Below are 21,195 nucleotides of genomic sequence, written 5' to 3'. Positions count from 1 at the left end.
ATGAAACTTGCACTAACAGCTCTTATCTATACTCTTTGGGATGAACGCAACAAACGTTTGTTCCAAGATCGATCCAGAAACTTACAAGATCTTCTCCTTCCCATTAAGGATAATGTTAGACTACAATTGAGTGATAGGAATATTAATAGGAATGATAGTGTTAATATTACTCTATGTGAGCATTGGGGTATAGAATGATATGATTCTTTTTGTATAAGCTGATATTTGTTTCTGAACTCTGATGTTTTTTGTAATAGATTCTGTTCTTGGATAAAAAAATAACGAATTATCAAAAAAAAATTTAAATGAATCGTTGCCAAAGAATTCGTTTTTCTTTTCCCCATTCGATATATAGTAAAGTTTGTTACTTTTATCGATAGTTCCTGTTTCATGGAACATGTGTTTGTATTTACAGTAAATCATTTCTGTTGGTGCCAATACTTTTTGCCATTGATCAATGAAGGTTTTCAAATCCTATGGTTGGACGCTACCTTCGATTTTAATTTCGTTGTTGTTTGCCACTGGCCCGAAAGCTTTCCTCATGGCACTACCACTTCCACTTGGGCAGTCGGCGATAACTTTGGCCTTCAAAACGATCTCGGGAAAGCCACGGAGCAAGCAGAAGCGTTATGCCAGGGTGAGGAAAGTGAAAAAATACGCATCGTGACACACCGTGAGAAATGTTAAAAGGGAGAGAGAACATGAAGGCTCGAAGAATAGAAAGGGAGTGAAGGAGGGTTATCAATCATGGACTGTCGATGACGATTCTCTCAACAAGAGTGACCAAGGAATGAGTAGCTTTGGTGGATGGGATGAGCTCGATGGCATGTGATCGATGAGAACATCGTCAGCAGTTGAAAATGGACAACAACAGACCGCAAAGGTGAAGGACAAGTCTAGTATGGAACAAAGCAAAAGCAATGAACCTTTTCTGTTGATATTGTTGATTGTTGTGCTCCCATTTTTAAGTTCATGGACAAGTTGTTTTGGTGACTACGTTTACTGCAAGCCTAGTGGTGGAACATGACATCTTTGATTTCTTGTGTGCAACATATTTGCTCGTTTCGGTTCCAGTTCTCAGCCGTGCTTGAGGCCGGAATCACACGTGTATGCGTGTGAATAATACTTATTGAAAATTGATTCAAACCACACTATTTAGTTCCATTTTCTTAAATTCGATTTGATTTTCAACATTTTCAGCATTTTGGCAACGATTCATTTAAAATTGCTTTCCTATATTGAGCATGATTTAGTACTAATTTTTCATCATATCAATAATAATAATATCATCACATTAATTTTTTTTGTTTTTATAACTAAAAAACATTTAATTATTTTTTTATAAAATATATCATTATTTATAAGAATTAAAAATAAATATATTTTAATTTATTAAAACTAGAATCAAATTGAAAGAATATATAAATAATGTGGACTATTTGTGTAATTATACCATCCAGGTAAGCATGTTAACTGTTGTTAACAGGCCACGTGTGTTTTCCGTCACGCCTGTTAACGGCAAGTGACCAATTTGTAACAAACGATAACGGTAATGACCAATTTGTAAGTTTTGAAACATCAGTGGTGAAAACGAAAATTTATCCAAATATTATTGACCATTAGTAATTTATCCAAAAAAATTCATCAACTTGAATAACTTAAATTTTTTTATTCAATTCGACTCGTTGATCCCTAAATCATAAACACGTATAGATAAAAGGATGGTTGTGATCAAAATTTGCGTCATCGGGCATCAGGGAAACGCCATGCTGATGAAATTTCAAAAGGGTTTTAACTTAAGCATAAGGAAAGTGGAGGGTCTTTAATTGGCGAGGCCGCCAACTCTTGCCCCCGTTTGACCCTCCCAATGTTTTAAACAAATCTCTTCTCTATAAATAATCATTCATTCATTCATTCACAAAGCCAAACAAACAATCAAAATGACTGAGAAACAACATTGTTGTGTTGGTTTAAATGAGCCAAGATTGGCGGTGAGGAAGATTTTGGCTAGGCCACAGCATGGAGGAGTTGGAGCTATTGTAAGAAGAAGCATTGGCAGGTTCGTGCTTTTTTTTTCCCCATTAAAATGAATGATTCTTTTACCGATTCGACTTGTTTAGATTAAAGGGTATCTTCGTTTTTGCAGGTTTGAGTTACGATACTTTGATCCTTTCCTTGTTTTGGATGAATTCTCAAGTCCATGCTCTGTTTTCACGTAAAGTAATTTCATCTAGTTTTAGCATTATTTTCATGTTTTTAAAACGTTTTGATTCTGAAAATTGCAGTCACTGCACCAGCTGGATTTTCCGATCATCCACACAGAGGTTTTATTTTCATGCTTCCCCCCCCCTTAAAATGTGCACTCTGATTCTGAAAATGGATATATATATATATATATATATATATATATATATATATATATATATATATATATATATATATATATATATATATATATATATATATATATATATATATATATATATATATATATATATGTATACTCTGTTTCTTTTTGTTTAACAGGATTTGAGACAGTCACCTATATGCTTCAGGTATAGAATTTTGACCATTCAAGGAATACATTTTTATGTTTATGAACTTTTAGATTAATGTCTATTATAATCAAAAGATTAAACATTGTAAAATCATTGCTTTTCCTGTGTCTTTTTCATTTTCATTCTCTATTAGTCTGTACCAAGGTTTACGCATTAAAAAAATCAAATCAGATGTGCTTGTTCAACTTAAAATAAAGCAACTGATGAGGTTTCAACCGATGACAGATGTCTCCATAATGATATATTTAGTTTTTTATTTCTATATATTCAAATATATAAGCCTTTGGTAGGGATATATTTGAATTTTCTTTTCTTTCCATTAGGGCTCAGTCACACAGGAAGATTTTGAGGGGCATAAGGGGACCATTGGAGCAGGTGATGTCCAGTGGATGACTGCTGGAAGAGGTATGTGCACTCTGAGATGCCTGCACCACAAGGAACCCAAAAGGGTCTTCAACTTTGGGTCAACCTCTCCTCCAAATATAAAATGTAAGTTCCATTTCGAAAATATTGATTTTAAATCGTAAATTTGTTAAAGTTAACTACATAAACCAATCTGATTGAACTCAAACTCGATTCAAAGATGTTTGCACTTCATCTATCTTTATTTTGAATTTTAATTCATGGTTTATTAAGTCCAAGTAAGCTTTGTTGTACCAAAATATTGCAGTTCAAACAATCGAACAAAAAGTAAATATTCTTGAAAGTGGCCTTGAATTCACCCACTTTAGCATATCTTTATCCATGAAATGGCATATTGCTTGTCCCACTAGCTACACATGAAATCCAAGCCTCTTTTGTTGCATATTGTCAAAACCTGTAATAAATTTGATACTGTTCTTCTAGGTTGTCATAAATATATCAAATACATGTATAATTGTTCAATCTTCGTCTTCATGTTATTATTCACCGGATTGAACCGAAGTATCAAGAAATGTCAAGCAAGGACATTGCAGAAGCCACCAAGGATGGGATCAAAGTTAGAGTTATAGCCGGTGAAGCCTTGGGGAAAAAGTCACCAATCCTTGCTAGGGGAAAAAAAAACTATATTTGAGAGTTTGATGGTATGAATCCAAGTTGAGACACGGTTTAGTGGTAAGGTGCTAGAGCTTTCTGTTTTTTCCCAGCAACATAAATTTAATACCCAGTAAATGCATATATTTTGTAATTTCATATTTAGCCAAATGAAATAATGACTTGATAATCATTAAGTAAAAATTATATAAAATTAATTCAAAAATTATTTTAACTTTTTTATTGACATGACATTTATCACCTTTGCATATATAGTACCATCACATCAATATGCTACACAATATAAGATTATCACAACATTTTCATACGTTATCAATAGTGAACTAATAATTTCCATCCATATGGACTCTTTAACCCTAAAATGAAACATTAGAAGTTAATATGCTCTATAAAAAAGGGACAAAACCAACTATTTTGCCAAACGTTTAAAAGCGTTCTTTTATCATTATGCGACTAGTTTTTTTTAAAAAAAATTAAGGTTATAATATTATTTAGGAAAAAGAAAAAAAACTCACTAAATATGAAATGTCTGGTAGATTCGGGTAAATTCGAATAGTAACATGTTAATTTAGTGCAGATAAAAACAAATTCAGATTTTAAAATAGAACTGCAAATCTATAGTTGAATTTTGCAATTTTACCTATTGGAATCCACTACTTAACATCCACCCACTTCACATGTTAGGGAAAAGAAATATCGAAGGAAGATCCTGAAGGATGTCGTACGGACTTCAACTGCAGGCATCATGTAACAATTTTATCATCAAGTTGATTGTTGTACATAACCTGGAAAGTAACATCGGGTTTAACAGTCTCACATCCATACCAACCAAAATAGGCTAAATTTATGAAGTTCAATGTACTAACTTCAAAGTACATGCAACTTAAGGATATGAGAATACTGTTGCATAGGGACACAGCCTTTTACTTGACATGCAAACTAAAAGCTCAACACTAACACAACCTCAAATGTTCTAACAGCAAAAAAAAAAAAAAAAAAAAAAAAAAACGAAGTATTTTGATCTGAAAGATGAAATCTCAAGTAAGAAAATTTTAGGCAGCTCCCTTTCCTTTCTTTCTCTGGAGCTTTTTCATGTAGAATTCCAGCTCTTTGCCCTCCAAGATATGCCTGTAAAACCCCTTCGGCATCATATTAAAATATGAGTGGTAATAGTTATTGTTACCAAATAACTACTTGTCCTGCATATCAAAGAGATTAGTGAATGGTAAAACTATAATGACGGCTATCTAGTCACATTTAACAGGTCAAACAAAGCAGTTGTAGCCTTGTAGGTACTGAGAATAAAAGGTAAGAGGTTAGGGGAACATGATTTAAGGATTATGTAGGAAGGCATTTAAGAGATGATATACCCGTCAGCACGGCCACACTGGCCAGGCCTTGAAGAGATGCAAGCCAGTAAACGACCACTACTGAATTGGTCCTCAATATGGGGGTCAAGCTTGCGACTCTATTGACGCTTCTCCAGCTTCCTCAAGACATGGTTGCTCTTCTTCGCCTCTTCAGTAGCAGTTTCACCTTCCTATAGGCAAATAAAGTGAAACAATGTAAAACTGCAAACAGCAAGATCCTCAGTTGAGGATTAAAAGAACCACGTCATTAGTCTTAAACTTAAATCTTGCCTAAGTTATCATACGCATTGATAGCCATAATAGTGAGGGCAAATTGCAACAAGAACAGCTGTGCAGAGACAAACTGTAACTTGCAAGAAAAGGTAAAGAAAAACTAAAATCAGCACCTCACAAAAACAAAATAAAGACGTGCTAAAGTGGACAACAAGAAGGTTCAGTTTCCAGATGACAAAAAAATACTAAAAGAAAAATATATCAGAATGACTACAAACTTACTCTAAAATAATTAATTCGTCAACATAGCAATTAAACTATTGTTATTGAAGCAAAATCTATGAGATGCAAACAGAAAAATTAAAGTCCTACCTCTCCCTCTTTTTTGGCTCCTCCAGCTGCTGCTTTCTTCTTGCGACCAATGTCAACACCATAGTGCTGGAGTTACCACTGCTTGAATTGAGCAGCATCAACCTGAACAATGGCACTCTTCACCAAAGTTTGAGTACGAACTAGTTCGTTGTTAGATGCATTGTATACCACATCCAAAATCCTGGTCTTCCGAGTCACTGCCTCACTTCCCCATGAGTAGCTTCCCTTGTCAAGCCTCAGTGCACGCCACTTCACATTTCCACCACGAACACGAATCTGCCTTACGGTCTTGTTGCTAGACAGCTTTGTGTTTGCAGGTTGCCTTCCGAGCACATACCTTTTTAAGATAAACCCACAAAATTAGAAAATTAGAATAAACTTGGACAAAAAAACATCAAGTGAATCAACCCAATAATAATGGGAGAAAAAACAGACAAGGTCTCTGGAGCTAAACAAACTAGAATGGTTGAACTTTAACAGTCATAAAATAAATAGCATAGTTGATGGTAACGATAAGGAACTTGAATCTATTAACCAAAACCATTCTTGATAAAATTGCTCCGAGATTTTCAGTAACACTAAAATGAAGCAATGTCTAAAACTAAATTCCAAAATTAGAATATTAGTTCATAAATCAAAAGAATAAAAGCCCCCATTTATCAATCATTTCAAATCAACTTTCTCAGCAACCAAGCAAAGGAAAAAATTATCATAAATGAGTCAAATCACAAGACATAGAGATAGAAAAGGGTTCCGTAGATTACTTTCTCTTCTTCCTCCAAGCCTTCTTTTTTCCACCAGTGGCACGCCTCTTGTGCATGGAATCACGAGAAATACCTATCATAACAAAAGAATAAGAATTAAACCCATTAAAAAAAAGAATGAATCAGAAAATTGCATGATTTAGAATATATTAATAATAAAATAAGTAGAGGGACGTTAGGAATACCCATTTTAGCTGAAGTATAAGCTCACTCCACCTGGGGGAATTTTGTGCGCTGAAACAAGGTTCAAAGGGAATGATAATCTGAGATTTGAAGCTCCGTTATACACAAAAACCCTAGTTTTGGAAATTACTAGTGTGTCCTTTTTGGGTCTGGGTTTATGTTAGGCGATGGATAGATTATAGCCATCCGCCCAATAAAATGTTTGGATCTAATGCTTAGTCCTTTAAGGCCTAACGCCATTGGATGCTTCGGTTAGGGGTGAGTATTTGTTCGAGTTAAGTAAAAAATTTCGAGTTATTCGAGTTGATAAGTTGTATTTCACAACTCAAACTTAACTTGAAATTTTTTTCTAGTCGAGTTTAAGAAATTCGAGTCGAGTTATTCGAGTTTCTATACTAATTTTATTATAATTATTTATATTATTATGACAAGGATTTGTTCTAATTTTTTGATTTTCTCTAACCATAATATATATATATATATATATATTGTTTTCACATTATAATGTTATTTAATATATCATATATAATATAAAATTATAAAATATATTCATAATATTATATTTTTAAAGAAATTATTTTGAGGGTAAAACATTGACGAGAGTATAAAGGAAATAAATTTATGGAAAGAATGAATTTAAAAACAATTGTAGTCAAAAGACCAAATTGAGTAAAATGCAAAGTTAAGGGACTAAATAAAAAGAGAGAGTACATTTTAATAAAGAAGTAAGAATTGAAGTTACATAGTCTTCTATTATGGTATATGAGCATGTGGTTAAAATTTGGTAAGAAACGAACTTATAATAAAAGACAAATTGAAGAAATAAGAAAATTATGAAAAATTGAGAAACTAAATTAAAAAAATAGAAAATTTATTATCAAAAAGGAAAATTGAAAATACATATATATTCTACTATAGTTTAGGAGCATGTGGTTCAAATTTAGTAAAAATGGACTTACAATAAAGGAGAAATTGAAGGAATAATGAAATCAGGGACTAAATCATAAAATTATCAAAATACTTAGAAATTTTTTTGGTTTTTCGAGTAACTCAAAATTTCAACTCGACTCGAACTCGAAAATCGAAATGATAATTCTAGTTGACTCGAATAACTCAACTCGAATAACTCAAAATTAAAAAAACAATTCGATTCGAGTCGAGTTTTGCTCATCCTAGCTTTGGTATATTAGAAAAGATAAACCAACTTTTAGTCTACGAGCTTGATAACTTTTCCATTATGGTCTTGAACTATTTTTCTGGTCCAACATATCTCTTGGATAGGTAGTTTTTTTTCTTTTGTAGTCTCTTTGATTATGTGATACTCTGATACTTTATCATATATGTGAGCTCATAGTCAACCGTTATCAAAATGAACAAAAATTTAAATTTAAATTAATATTGACCAAATAAAAAGTTTTAAGACCAAGTTGGAAAAAGTTATTAAATTTAATGATTAATATGAACAAAAAAATTTAAGAACCAAGGTGAAAAAAGTTATCAAACTCTTTGTTTCTATCAAGACAGAGATCCCTCATCTACACCTACAATTTTTTTGATGTGATCATGTCAACGCCTCCAGATCCTGAAATCATGCCGCAAGGACCCATCACTCGTGCAAAGGCCAAACTATTCAAGGATGTTCTTTCTTCTAAGTGTATTCATGCTTTTAATACTTTTAATGAAAAAGAACCTTTAAATAATAGGTTATACAACATGTTACGTGTTGCCATTTGATATAATCTATAATTCACATATTTACTTTTAGTTATTTAAGCTCTTCATCTTTATTTATGTTATTTTTGTTTTGTTTTGTAGGAGTAATTCAGTCACACACACATTTATATACCCATCCAAGGTAAGTGAAGAGCCATGTTCACATTTGAAGCATTTACACCTTCATGAATCCATTTGTGGCGTGAATGCATTTATTCCAAGGCATGAATCTCATTATGATGTGAACAATGCAAATTCATCCAAGGCAGCCAAGAGACTTGTTCACCTTCAAGGGATATGAATTCATTTATTCCAAATTCATTCACCAAGCAAATTCATGCATGCATTTAATGCACGGTAAGAGAGGGTGAATTTAATCCAATTGAAACATCCATATCCCGTATACCTTTTCGTACACGAAATCACTATAAAAAGACATTACAAATATATTTTGTTAAATTTAATTACATGCCAGATAAGTTTCAAAGTGATTACTATTGTCCTAATGTTACTGATGAGCCAACCTTAATTGATGATATCTACTGCTACGGCTGCACTCCTTACTTGATTAGTCTCTGCTTTTACATACGCGTGGAAGCAACACACGTTAAGTATTTACTTAGTGAGACATAATATTGTAAAGTGACCTTTATGTATACATAAGTATGTCATATAATTTAGTTCACACTAAATTATATATATTCTTTAAGAATTCTAAAACCCTCCTCAGTTAAACCGTATTTCATTCACAATTATCATAATTATTTTTAGTATGCCTAGCATAACTATCTTTCTTTATATTTTATTTTTTCTCTTTAACTCTTTAGTCATTATTCTTTATTTTCATTGATAGCATCTATTCATACTTATAATGCACCATTATGCATTTTCAGTTATAACATCATTTCATGCAAAAAATGCACCCATATGCATTTCAATTATGGCATCCTTTCATGCCAATAATGCACCCATATGAATTTCAATTATGGCATCCTTTCATGCCAATAATGCACCCATATGCATTTCAATTATGACATCCTTTCATGCCAATAATGCACCCATATACATTAATTTATTCATTCGTTTTAGAGCAATTCATACTCTAAAACTCATTCACAATATCCTTTCCATATATGAAATGAAAACATATTAATTACTGTAAAACATACATTAAATTAAAACATTCTAACTTGACTCATTGTAAATCGTCTTCATCTCAATTACATACAATAAATGTACTCATCTGATAATCCTCGCTAATAAGATGTAGAGATGTCTGGCTAATCAACAACTTTATCTTTCCCCCTTTTCTTGCTAGATTCAGGAGCTTGATTATGATCTACACAATAATCCATTCAAGACATATACCATACCAAATATTAGTATATTCCCTAACATTTATACTTTAATACTTAAAAGTACAATTATTTCAATTTTTATAACAATTTCAATATATCTTATAGTTCCAATCTCATTAGTATATGTACTACTATATTATGTGTTGCATGGTATCGATACCTTTCTTTCAGTATCAATACTACTATACTATGGTACTGATACTCCCTTTCAGTATCAATAATATTTTGATATTTTGGATCCATGGTATCGATACTTCCATTTGTTAGTATCGATACTCCATCAGTATCGATACTACTTGCATCGGTACCGATATTGTTCATCATATTTCTACTTATTTACACATATAGTATCGGTACTGTTCTATCAGTAACGATACCATTGTCCAGATTTACCATTTTTCAGCTCGATTTTCACTTAATTTTCCCCTCTAATCTTATACTTTTACCTCCAACAATTATATTAAACTCCTCTTTACTTAACCCAACTAACTTTACTTCATTTAACCTCTTATACTATCTAGAATCTTCATAGAACAATTCAACTCAAGAATCATATCATTTTTCTAAGCATGTGTATCTCATACTTCTAATATCTTATTCAATCATTTGACAAGTCAATTCCACTAATAGACCTCAATAAAAACACATATATCAACATATCATTCAAAAACCCATTTCCTTAAATCTCATATAAAACATCCCCCACTTATTTTTAATCTTCTTTAATCATTCCTTAAGCTTACATATCACTTAATGTTACCAAAGTAACCCATAATTTAAAGGAAGAACTAGCTAATGGAAGTTTACCTTATGCTAGAGAGGAGAGCCTTACCCACGTGAAGAAGAAGAAAAAGAGTAGAAAATGGCTTACTTTCCTCTTTTCCCCTATTTAAAATCCCTAATCACAATACATTTTAAATTCATTCTCCCTCTTAAAAGACCAAAGTGCCCTATTAATTTATCTATTGATACAAATTAGTCTAAACACTATTCCAAATCATTTTCTCATCTTTTACCAATTATTCAAATAAATCTTAAATTTTCAAAATTTTTTAATATAGTCCCTGACCTGATATTTGGGGTATTACAATTCTACTCTTAAGAAATTTTGTCTCGAATTTAAATAAGTTCCTAGAACGAAGAGGTATGGAAACTACATTCTCATGTCTTCCTCTATTTCCCAAGTAGCTTCTTCAAACTTATGATTTTGCCAGAGTACTTTAACTAAAGGAATCTTTTTGTTGCTCAATTCCTTGATTTCTTTAGCCAGAATCCACACTGGTTCTTCTTCATAAATTAAATCCGATCGGATCTCTATCTTCTCTGGTGTAATAATGTGAGACGAATCTGATCGATATCTTATGAGCATTGATACGTGAAAAACATTGTAGATCCTATCCATATCCGGAGGCAAAACTAATTGATATGCTACTGGTCCGACCCTTTTTAATATCTCATAAGGTCCAATGAATCTTAGACTCAGCTTTCCTTTACGCCCAAATCTAAAAGCTTTCTTCCAAGGCAACACCTTTAGGAACACTTTATCTCCCACTTGAAATTTGATTTCTTTTCTTTTCAAATCAACATAAGATTTCTGCCGATTAGAGGCTATCTTGAGATTTCCCTGAATAATCTTTAATTTCTCCTCTATTTCTTTAATCAACTCCGACCCAACTAGGTCTCGATCTTTTAATTCAAACCAATTTAATGGTGTTCGAAACTTTCTCCCATATAAATCTTCATACGGGGCCATCTTAATACTCAACTGATATTGTTATTATACGTAAATTTCACTAAAGGCAAATACCTTTCCCATGATCCTTTCAACTCAATCACACATGACCTTAGCATATCATCAAGTATTTGATGGTTCGCTCTGATTGTCCATCTGTTTGCTGATGAAAAGTTGTGCTGAAGTTCAATCGAGTACCTAATGCCTCATGCAACGACTTCTAGAATCTTGAAGTAAACCTTGGGTCTCGTTCGGACACTATTGAAATAGGCACTCCATGCAGTCTGACTATCTCTTTTCTATACAACTCTGCAAACTTATCCATCAAGTAATCTACTCGAACTGGAATAAAATGAGCTGCTTTTGTCAATCGATCTTCAATTACCCATATGGAGTCCTTTTTACCCGGAGATAAAGGTAGCCCCGAAACCAAATCCATGTTAACTCGCTCCCACTTGCACTTAGGAATGGATATCGGTTGTAGCAATCTGGAGGTTACTTGATGTTCAGCTTTCACTTGCTTACATGTCAAATATTTTTCCACAAATTTCGATACAACTATTTTCATACCAGGCCACAAATAACGACTTTTTAAATCCTGATACAAGTTATTCTCACCTGGATGCATCGTCAAAGGGCTATAATGTGCTTCATAAAGAATATCTTTCTTCTATTAATCATTATCAGGAATACAAAGTCTTCCCCGATAATATAAACATCCATTCACTCTTATTTCGAAGTCTTTGGTCTTATTATTTTCGACTTGTGCCATTCTCGCCAAGAATTTATCATCTTGACCTTGTAGCTCTTTTATCCGATCTAAAAACATCGACTTTAACATAAACTCAGCAATCAAGGAACCATCTTCCTTTAAGGATATATGCACATCCAAAGCCCGTAGAGAGGCAAAAAGCTTTCGGCTCAGTGCATCCGCTACCACATTTGCCTTTCCAGGATGATAATCGATAATTAGGTCATAATCCTTTAGAAGCTCAATCCATATTCTTTGTCTCAAGTTCAATTCTTTCTGAGTCAAGAAATACTTTAGACTCTTGTGATCCGTATAAATATGGCACCTCTTACCATACAGATAATGACGTCAGATTTTCAATGCAAACACAACTGCTGTCAATTCTAAATCATGCGTCAGATAATTTTTCTCATGATTCTTCAACTGTCTTGAAGCAAAAGCCACAACTTTTCCATCTTGCATCAGCACACACCCCAGTCCATTATGGGATACATCACTGAAAACAACATAGTCTTTTCCCGACTCAGGTTGTACAAGTACAGGGGCCTTTGTTAATATTCTCTTGGTCCTTTCAAAACTTTCTTGGCATTTCTCCATCCAAATAAAAGGTACATCCTTTTGTAACAACTTGGTTAGTGGCAACGCTAACATTGAAAAGTTTTTCACGAACCGTCTATAATAACCAACAAGCCCCTAGAAACTCCAAACTTCATAAATATTCTTTGGGGGTTGCCAATCCACTATAGCTTGGATCTCCTTAGGATCTACTCTTATGCCTTATGTGGAGACGATATGACAAAGGAAAGAAATCTCGGCTAACCAAAATTCGCATTTGGACAATTTGACATACAATTTCTTTTTGCGAAGTGACTGAAGAACCACTCAAAGATGAGCATCATGTTTCTCTCTTGACTTGGAATATACCAAAATATCATCTATAAATACTGCCATGAATTGATCCAAATACGGTTGAACTATTTGGTTCATCAGGTACATGAATGCTGTAGGTGTATTAGTTAAACCAAATGGCATCACTACAAATTCATAATTCCCATATCGAGTCCAAAAAGCTGTCTTTGAGATGTCATCCTCTTTGATCTTTAACTGATGGTACCCCCGACCTTAGATATATCTTAGAAAATACTGTTGCTCCTTTCAATTGGTCAAACATATCATCAATCCTCGAAAGAGGATACTTGTTCTTTATCGTTACCTTATTCAACTGGCGGTAATTGATACATAATCTCATAGACCCGTCATTCTTTTTCACAAACAGCACAGGTGCTCCCCAAGGAGAAACATTGGGTCTTAGAAATCCCTTATCGAGTAACTCTTGTAGTTGGGATTTTAATTCTCTCAATTCAACCAGAACTATACTATATGGAGACATAGAAATAGGTTCGGTACCCAGATAGACCTTAATCTTGAATTCTACCTCACGATCTGGAGGTAATCCCGATAACTCCTTTAGAAAAACATACATAAATTCTCTAACCCTGGGAATATCATTTACTCTAACTTTTGGTATTCGAGTATCTATCACATTGGCTAGAAAAGCTATACATCCTTTCGACATCATATTCCTTGCAGTCATGGCTGATATCACATTTGATGGCAAAATCACTACTATTTCTGAACCTTCGACATCTTTTAGAAACAAACGTTTCTTACGACAATCTAACCATACATAATGTGGAGACAACCAATCCATGCCCAAAATGATTTCAAATTCATCAAAGGGCAACTCCATCAAGTTTGCTGGAAACACAATCCCTTGGATCTTTATATGGCACTTTCTATATACTCGAGTTACTCTCGTACTATGACTCATAGGGTTTATCGCTATCATCTCACTAACAATTGGTTCTAAAGGAATTTCTCTAGCTCTAACCAACTTTGTACTAATGCATGAGTGTGTAGAACCAGGGTCAACTAAAACAAATATAGGCTCATCAAAAAAATGGAAAATACCTGTTATGATTTCAGGGTCATCCCGATCCTCCTTGGTCTTAATATTGTAAATTCTAGCGACTCCCTGAGTCTCTTATCTCTGCATTTAATCCGATTGTCCCTGGATCTATCTCTTCATTTGATTCTATTTGAGGCTGCCACCGATATTTTAGACTGCACCGAATTATCCCTAGATTTCTTAGGGCAGTTTCGGGTAAAATAACCAGTATCGCCACATTGGAAACAAGATCCACTAATAAATATACATACTCCACGGTGTAATTTTCCATAGGTTTGACATAAAGTCCTTTCCCAGATGCTCTACTCGAGCTAGCAGTAAAAGACTGGGATTGTCTATTTTCTATAAAGCTGTTGTAGAACTATCTCTATCAATATATCTGGAACTCGAGCCCTTGCCTCTTTTAACATGATGAGGAGTTGAAGGCATTCCCATTCTTTTCCCCACTGTAAACTCTGTTCTGTAGCTAGTGTCTCCTCCTGAGCTCTTTCAATAAATTTGGCTCGGTTTATGACTTCTTGTAAACTCGGCAAGTTCAAAGCCAACATCATCTCTTCAACTTTGGTCTCAAACCCCTATAAACCAATCTCGTCTTTCTTTATCATTAGGAACTACTTCAGTAGCAAAACGACTCAACTTGTTGTACTCAGCCTCGAACTCATGTACGACTCGATCACCTTGCTTCAGATTAAGGAACTTTAACAACATTACCCATCTGAATTGTTCACCCACATACTTGTTCTTGAATTCTTCCATGAAGAATTGCTAGGTCACTTGCTCCGGTGGTGCATACATCGTAGTATTTGACCACCATACCCGAGCTGATCCTCTTAGTAAAGATACAATTCTACCTAACTTTTTCGGATCCGAACATTACAGACTTTTAAGCATTATCATAACATCATTTAACCATAAGTCGGCCTCCATAATACCCTCACCCTATTGTCCACAGAACTCTGGAGCTCCCAAACTCTTCAGCTCTTTTGGGATCAACATTCTTGGTACTGGAGGAGCAAGGGGAGGTTGAAACCGAGTAAGTATGACATCAAGGGCTTGTATGAAAGTTCCAAACTCAGGCACATAAATCCCCTGATGTGTAGGTAAACTAGCGTTTTCATAGAGGAGAGGTTGTCACTATTAGCCTCATAACTTTCACTACCAGTTCCTTCTCTCATCTCTTGTTCCCCGCTCTTCGCAATATCAGTAACATTGACAATATTAATGGCATGTAATCCTTTTCAATTTTAAAATATAACTAGTTTCGATCGAGAATCGGCTAAACCTGTAGCTCTGATACTAATAAATGTAACACCCATATCCCATATACCTTTTCGTACACAAAATACAGATGTCACCTCACTTTAAAAACATATACTCATTTGAAAACCCATAAAATTATGTTTCAATCTTAAATCCATCGGAGTTAACACAATAATTAAAAATTCATTCAAAACACATTACAAAATATTTTGTTAAATTTAATTACATGCCAGATAAGTTTCAAAGTGATTACTATTGTCCTAATGTTGCTGACGAGTCAACCTTAATTGATGATATCTGCTGCTATGCTGCACTCCTTACTTGATTAGTCTCTGCTTTTACCTACGTGTGAAAGCAACACACGTTAAATATTTACTTAGTGAGAGATAATATTCTAAAGTAACCTTTATGTATACATAAGTATGTCATATAATTTAGTTCACACTAAATTATATATATTCTTTAAGAACTCTAAAATCATCATCAGTTAAACCGTATTCCATTCACAATTATCATAATTATTTTTAGTATGCCTAGCATACCTATCTTTCTTTATATTTTCTTTTTTCTCTTTAACTCTTTAGTCATTATTCTTTATTTTCATTGATAACATCCATTCATACTTATAATGCACCATTATGCATGTTCAATTATAACATCATTTCATGCCAAAAATGCACCCATATGCATTTCAATTATGACATACTTTCATGCCAATAATGCACCCATATGCATTTCAATTATGACATCCTTTCATGCCAATAATGCACCCATATGCATTTCAATTATGGCATTCTTTCATGCCAATAATGCACCCATATGCATTAATTTATTCATTCATTTTAGAGCAATTCATACTCTAAAACTCAATCACATTATCCTTTCCATACATGAAATGAAAACATATTAATTACTGTAAAACATACATTAAATTAAAACATTCTAACTTGACTCATTGCAACTCGTCTTCATCTTAATTACATACAATAAATGTACTCACTTGATAATCCCTTCTAATAATATGTAGAGATGTCTGGCTAATCGATAACTTTATCTTTCCCCCTTTTCTTGCTAGATTCAGGAGCTTGATTATGATCTACACAATCATCCATTTAAGAAATATACCATACCAAATATTAGTCTATTCCATAACATTTATACTTTAATACTTAGAAGTACCATTCTTTTAATTTTTATAACAATTTTAATCTATCTTATAATTCCAAGCTCATTAGTATCAGTATTACTATCCTGGTATCAATACTTCTATACTATGGTACCGATACCCCCTTTCAATACCGATACCATTTCTATATTCTGTGTTGCATGGCATCAGTACCTTTCTTTCAGTATCGATACTACTATACTATGGTACCGATACTCCCTTTCAATATCGATACCATTTTGACATTCTGGATCCATGGTATCGATACTTCCATTTGTTAGTATCGATACCATTTATATTGGTACCGATACTGTTATTCACATTTCTACTTATATACACCTATAGTATCGGTACTGTTCTATCAATACCGATACCATTACCCAGATTTACCATTTTTCTGCTCGATTTTCACCTAATTTTCCCCTCTAATCTTATACTTTTACCTCCAACAATGCTATTAAACTCCTCTTTACTTAACCCAACTAACTTTACTTCATTTAACCTATTATAACATTTAGAATCTTCATAGAACACTTCAACTCAAGAATCATATCATTTTTTAAGCATGTATCATATCTCATGCTTCTAATATCTTATTCAATCCTTTGACAAGTCAATTTTACTAATAAACCTCAATAAAAAAAACATACATCAACATATCATTCAAAAACCCATTTCCTTAAATCTCATATAAAACACCCACCACTTAGTTTTAATCTTCTTTAATCATTCCTTAAGCTTACATATCGCTTAATGTTACCAAAGAAACCCATAATTTAAAGGAAGAACTAGCTAATGGAAGTTTACCTTATGCTAGAGAGGAGAGACTTACCCACGTGAAGAAGAAGAGTAGAAAATGGCTTACTTTCCTCTTTTCCCTATTTAAAATCCCTAATAATAATACATTTTAAATTCATTCTCCCTCTTAAAAGACCAAAGTTCCCTCTTAATTTATCTATTGATACAAATTAGTCTAAACACTATTCCAAATCATTTTTTCATATTTTACCACTTATTCAAATAAATCTTAAATTTTTAAATCTTTTTAATATAGTACATGACCTGATATTTGGGGTATTACACCAATATATTGATCCAATGCACGTACATTAATGCATGCATTTCTAGTAACCAAGGGAGTCGAGTTTGATATACAAAAGGGGACTGAATTTGTGTGCACATCAAGCCATTAAAGGGGGTGTATTCGACCAAGAAGATTTAATGCCTTAATGGAGGAACATACATCAATTCAATGCCTTGTTTGTATTCATATTGGCGTGGAATGAACCTACAAGAATGATGATCATTCATTCATTAAATGCCTTGTATTCATCCTATGCACTTAGGCTTATAAATAACGTAGCATTTCATTTGTAATTCGAACAACTTTATCAATCAAACAACTTTGTGAGTTTATCTCTATTTCAAGTTCTTTTTAGAACTATTTCGATTAAGCAAGCTCATATACTTGTGGCGTCACTTCTATCCACCTTGATACTTTTAGTTCCTAGATTTCTATCTAGTGGGTTTAAGTCACTTTTACTATCCCTCAAGCAAGTTTGTAGAGAACGAGGTTATGCTGCTCTAGCATAGTTTCTTCTTTGGAGAGTTGAGATACTATCAATAACATCATCATCACATCCATCCATCTTCATCAACAATTCAACCTATCATCATCTTTCACACCCATACTTTAATTATCAACTTATCCTTTCCATTTTCATTTAACTTATCTTTATTTTATTACCGTAACTATTCTAATTCATTTCACTTTCTTTGTTGTAGCCAAAACTTTAATTCTGGGGCTACACTTGTTGTCTCTCCTATATCGGGAACCAACAAGGCTATCTATTATTCTTCATCCTCGGAGGAGTGTAGGTCATCTTATATCAAGTTGTATTCAGAGTATTGGTTCATTGACAACAAGTTCCCATTAACATTGCAATAACATCAAAGAAAAGAATTGCAAAGAAAAGCAAACGAAAGGAGGATCCTACATCATTTCAAAGGAGTTCAAAAGAAAGAAAGAAAGAGCACCTACATCAAGAATCATACTTGAAGAGATATCCTTGTTGTTTCTCATGACAGGAGATTGGTAAGTGTCGTGCTTGATTTGTAAGTCTCACATTCTTTCTTTTCTTCCTTTTACTAAGCCTTACTTTATATCATTTATTCTTCCTACCCTAACCAACATTGCAGCCAACACACACAAGGTTGAAGATTTGCTATAATATTGAGTTACTTCTACAAAGAGCCCAACATGAGAGATTGCGAGGAAAAAGGAAAAAGAGTGAGTGAGAAAAGAAGGGGAATCGTAAAAGCGAACAATATATTCCCAAGTGAAACATGAACATTTGAGTGGAGTGAAATCAAAGTTTATTTGGAATTAAATTTTTGAGGTTTTGTTGAGCGTACTAGTAAGGTTTAAATCTTTTATTTATCTAACCAACAATGTAACAAGATTCGTCAGTTTCTTAAGCTATTTCAAGACAAGTTATTGTCATTAAAATAACCTTAAATCTCCAAACTATGGAGGACGAACAGAGGGAAAACATATTCCATACTCGTTGCCATGTTAAAAATAAAGTTTGTGTTATGGTCATCGATGGTAGAAGTTGTACAAACATTGCCAGTACATTCATCGTTGAAAAGCTTGGATTGAAGACTCCTAAATATCTGAGTCCTTACACATTATAATGGTTGAATGACGGTGGGGAGATGAAGGTCACCAAGCAAGTTGTCATTCCATTATCAATTGGGAAATACCAAAATGAAGTTCTCTATGACGTTGTGCCAATGAATGCTGGTGAATTGTTGTTGGAAAGGCCATGATAATTCGACAAATGAGCAGTACATGATGGATTCACAGACCGATACTCATTCTTCCAGAATAGCAAGAAGTTTATTTTTCCTTATCTCCTAGTCAAGTGAAGGATAACCAACACCATTTGAAGAAAAGTATTGAAGCAACCAAGGCAATTATAAAGGAAGAACCTAAAAAGATGAACATTTATGCTAGAGGAAAAAGAAGTCCGCTAACATCTTCTATCTCACAAAGCTTTAGTTGTACTCATGTACAAGGAAAGCTTTCTTTTGACTAACCCTTATGAGAATTTTCCTTCTTCTATTTTCTCTTTATTACAGGAATTTGAAGAACTTTTTCTCAAAGAAATTCCTAGTGGATTACCACCTATCCGAGGAATAGAACACCAGATTAATTTCATTCCTGGTGCAACCATTCCAAATTGACCAACCTATAGAAGCAATCCCAAAGAAACAAAAGAACTACAAAGGCAAGTTGGAGAATTAATGGCAAAGGGTTACATTCGTGAAAGTCTAAGACCTTGTGCTGTTCTGGTCTTGCTTATGCCTAAGAAAGACGAAACATGGAGGATGATTGTGTATTATTGTGCAATAAATAAAATCACTATCAAATATCGGCATCCCATACAAAGGCTTGATGAAATTATAGACGAATTGAGTGGTGCCACCATCTTATCCAAAATTTAGCTCAAGTGTGGATACCATCAAACCTACATGTACGAAGGAGACGAATGAAATATTGTATTAAAGACAAAACAAGATTTGTATGAGTGGATGGTGATGCCTTTTGGCTTAACCAACACACCCAACACTTTCATGAGATTAATGAATCACGTTCATCATCCATTCATTGGTAAGTTTTGTTTTTTTATTTTGATGACATTTTGATATATATTCAAAACTTGGAAGCGCATGAACGACACTTGAGATCTGTACTCAAAACTTTACAAAAGGAGAGACTCTATGCTAATCTTAATTCATGTGTATTTTGCACTAACAAGCTTTCATTCTTTGGATTTATTGTGAGTTCGCAGGGCTTAGAAGTGGATCCGGAGAAAATCAAAGTAATTTAGAAGTGGATGAGACCAACATCTATAAGCCAAGTGAGGAGTTTCCATGGTCTCACTAGTTTCTACCGACGATTCGCACCTAATTTTAGTTCCATTGCTACCCCTAACAAAGATCATTAAAAAAATTCAACTTTTACTTGGGGCAAGGAACAAGAAGATGATTTCAATGAGATTAAGGGATGCCTAACCAAGGCCCCTTTGCTTGTATTGCCAAACTTCGACAAGACTTTTGAAGTAGAATGGGATACGTCTGAAATTAGAATTGGAGTCATATTAGCTCAAGAAGGACAACCTATTGCCTACTTCAATGAAAAGTTAAATGGTGTTTCCTTGTACCACACAATGTATGATAAGGAAATGTATTCTCTTATTCGGGCACTTAAGACTTTGGAACATTACCTATGGCCAAAGGAATTCGTTGTACACACGGATCATGAAGCCTTGAAACATATCAAGGGTTAACACAAACTCCACAAGCATCATACTATTTGGGTTTAGTATCTAGAATCAGTTCCATACGTTATCCACTACAAAAAGGGAAAATATAATGTTGTGGCAGATGCACTCTCTCGGAGGTGTATACTTCTTAACACCTTGGATTCAAAGTTGCTTGGTTTTACTTTCATCAAAGATTACTATGCTACTGACCATGACTTTGGAGAAAGGTATAAGTTGTGTGATAAAGGTGTAGATGGAAAATTTTACAAGCACGAAGGGTAACTTTTTAAAGAAGGATGACTATGCATCCCTCAAAAATCATTCCGAGAAGTCCTAGTGTGAGAAGTATATGAAAGAGGACTCATGGGTCATTTTGGAGTAATAAAAATGTTAGGAATATTGAAAGAGCATCTCTATTGAC

At 33.7% G+C, this 21,195-nt stretch overlaps 2 pseudogenes; one reads left to right on the top strand and one right to left on the bottom strand.

The window, feature by feature from the left end:
- Positions 1 to 1,940: 1,940 nt before the first annotated feature.
- On the top strand, positions 1,941 to 3,612 carry LOC120120691 (annotated as a pseudogene).
- Positions 3,613 to 4,406: 794 nt separating this feature from the next.
- Positions 4,407 to 6,584, bottom strand: LOC120120680 (annotated as a pseudogene).
- Positions 6,585 to 21,195: the final 14,611 nt, after the last annotated feature.

The sequence above is a fragment of the Hibiscus syriacus genome, unplaced genomic scaffold (genome assembly GCF_006381635.1).
Source record: "Hibiscus syriacus cultivar Baekdansim isolate YM2019G1 unplaced genomic scaffold, ASM638163v2 tig00110345_pilon, whole genome shotgun sequence".
Lineage (NCBI taxonomy): Eukaryota > Viridiplantae > Streptophyta > Magnoliopsida > Malvales > Malvaceae > Hibiscus > Hibiscus syriacus.
Note: the sequence above shows the minus strand (reverse complement) of the source record. Positions and strands in the feature narration are given on the sequence as shown.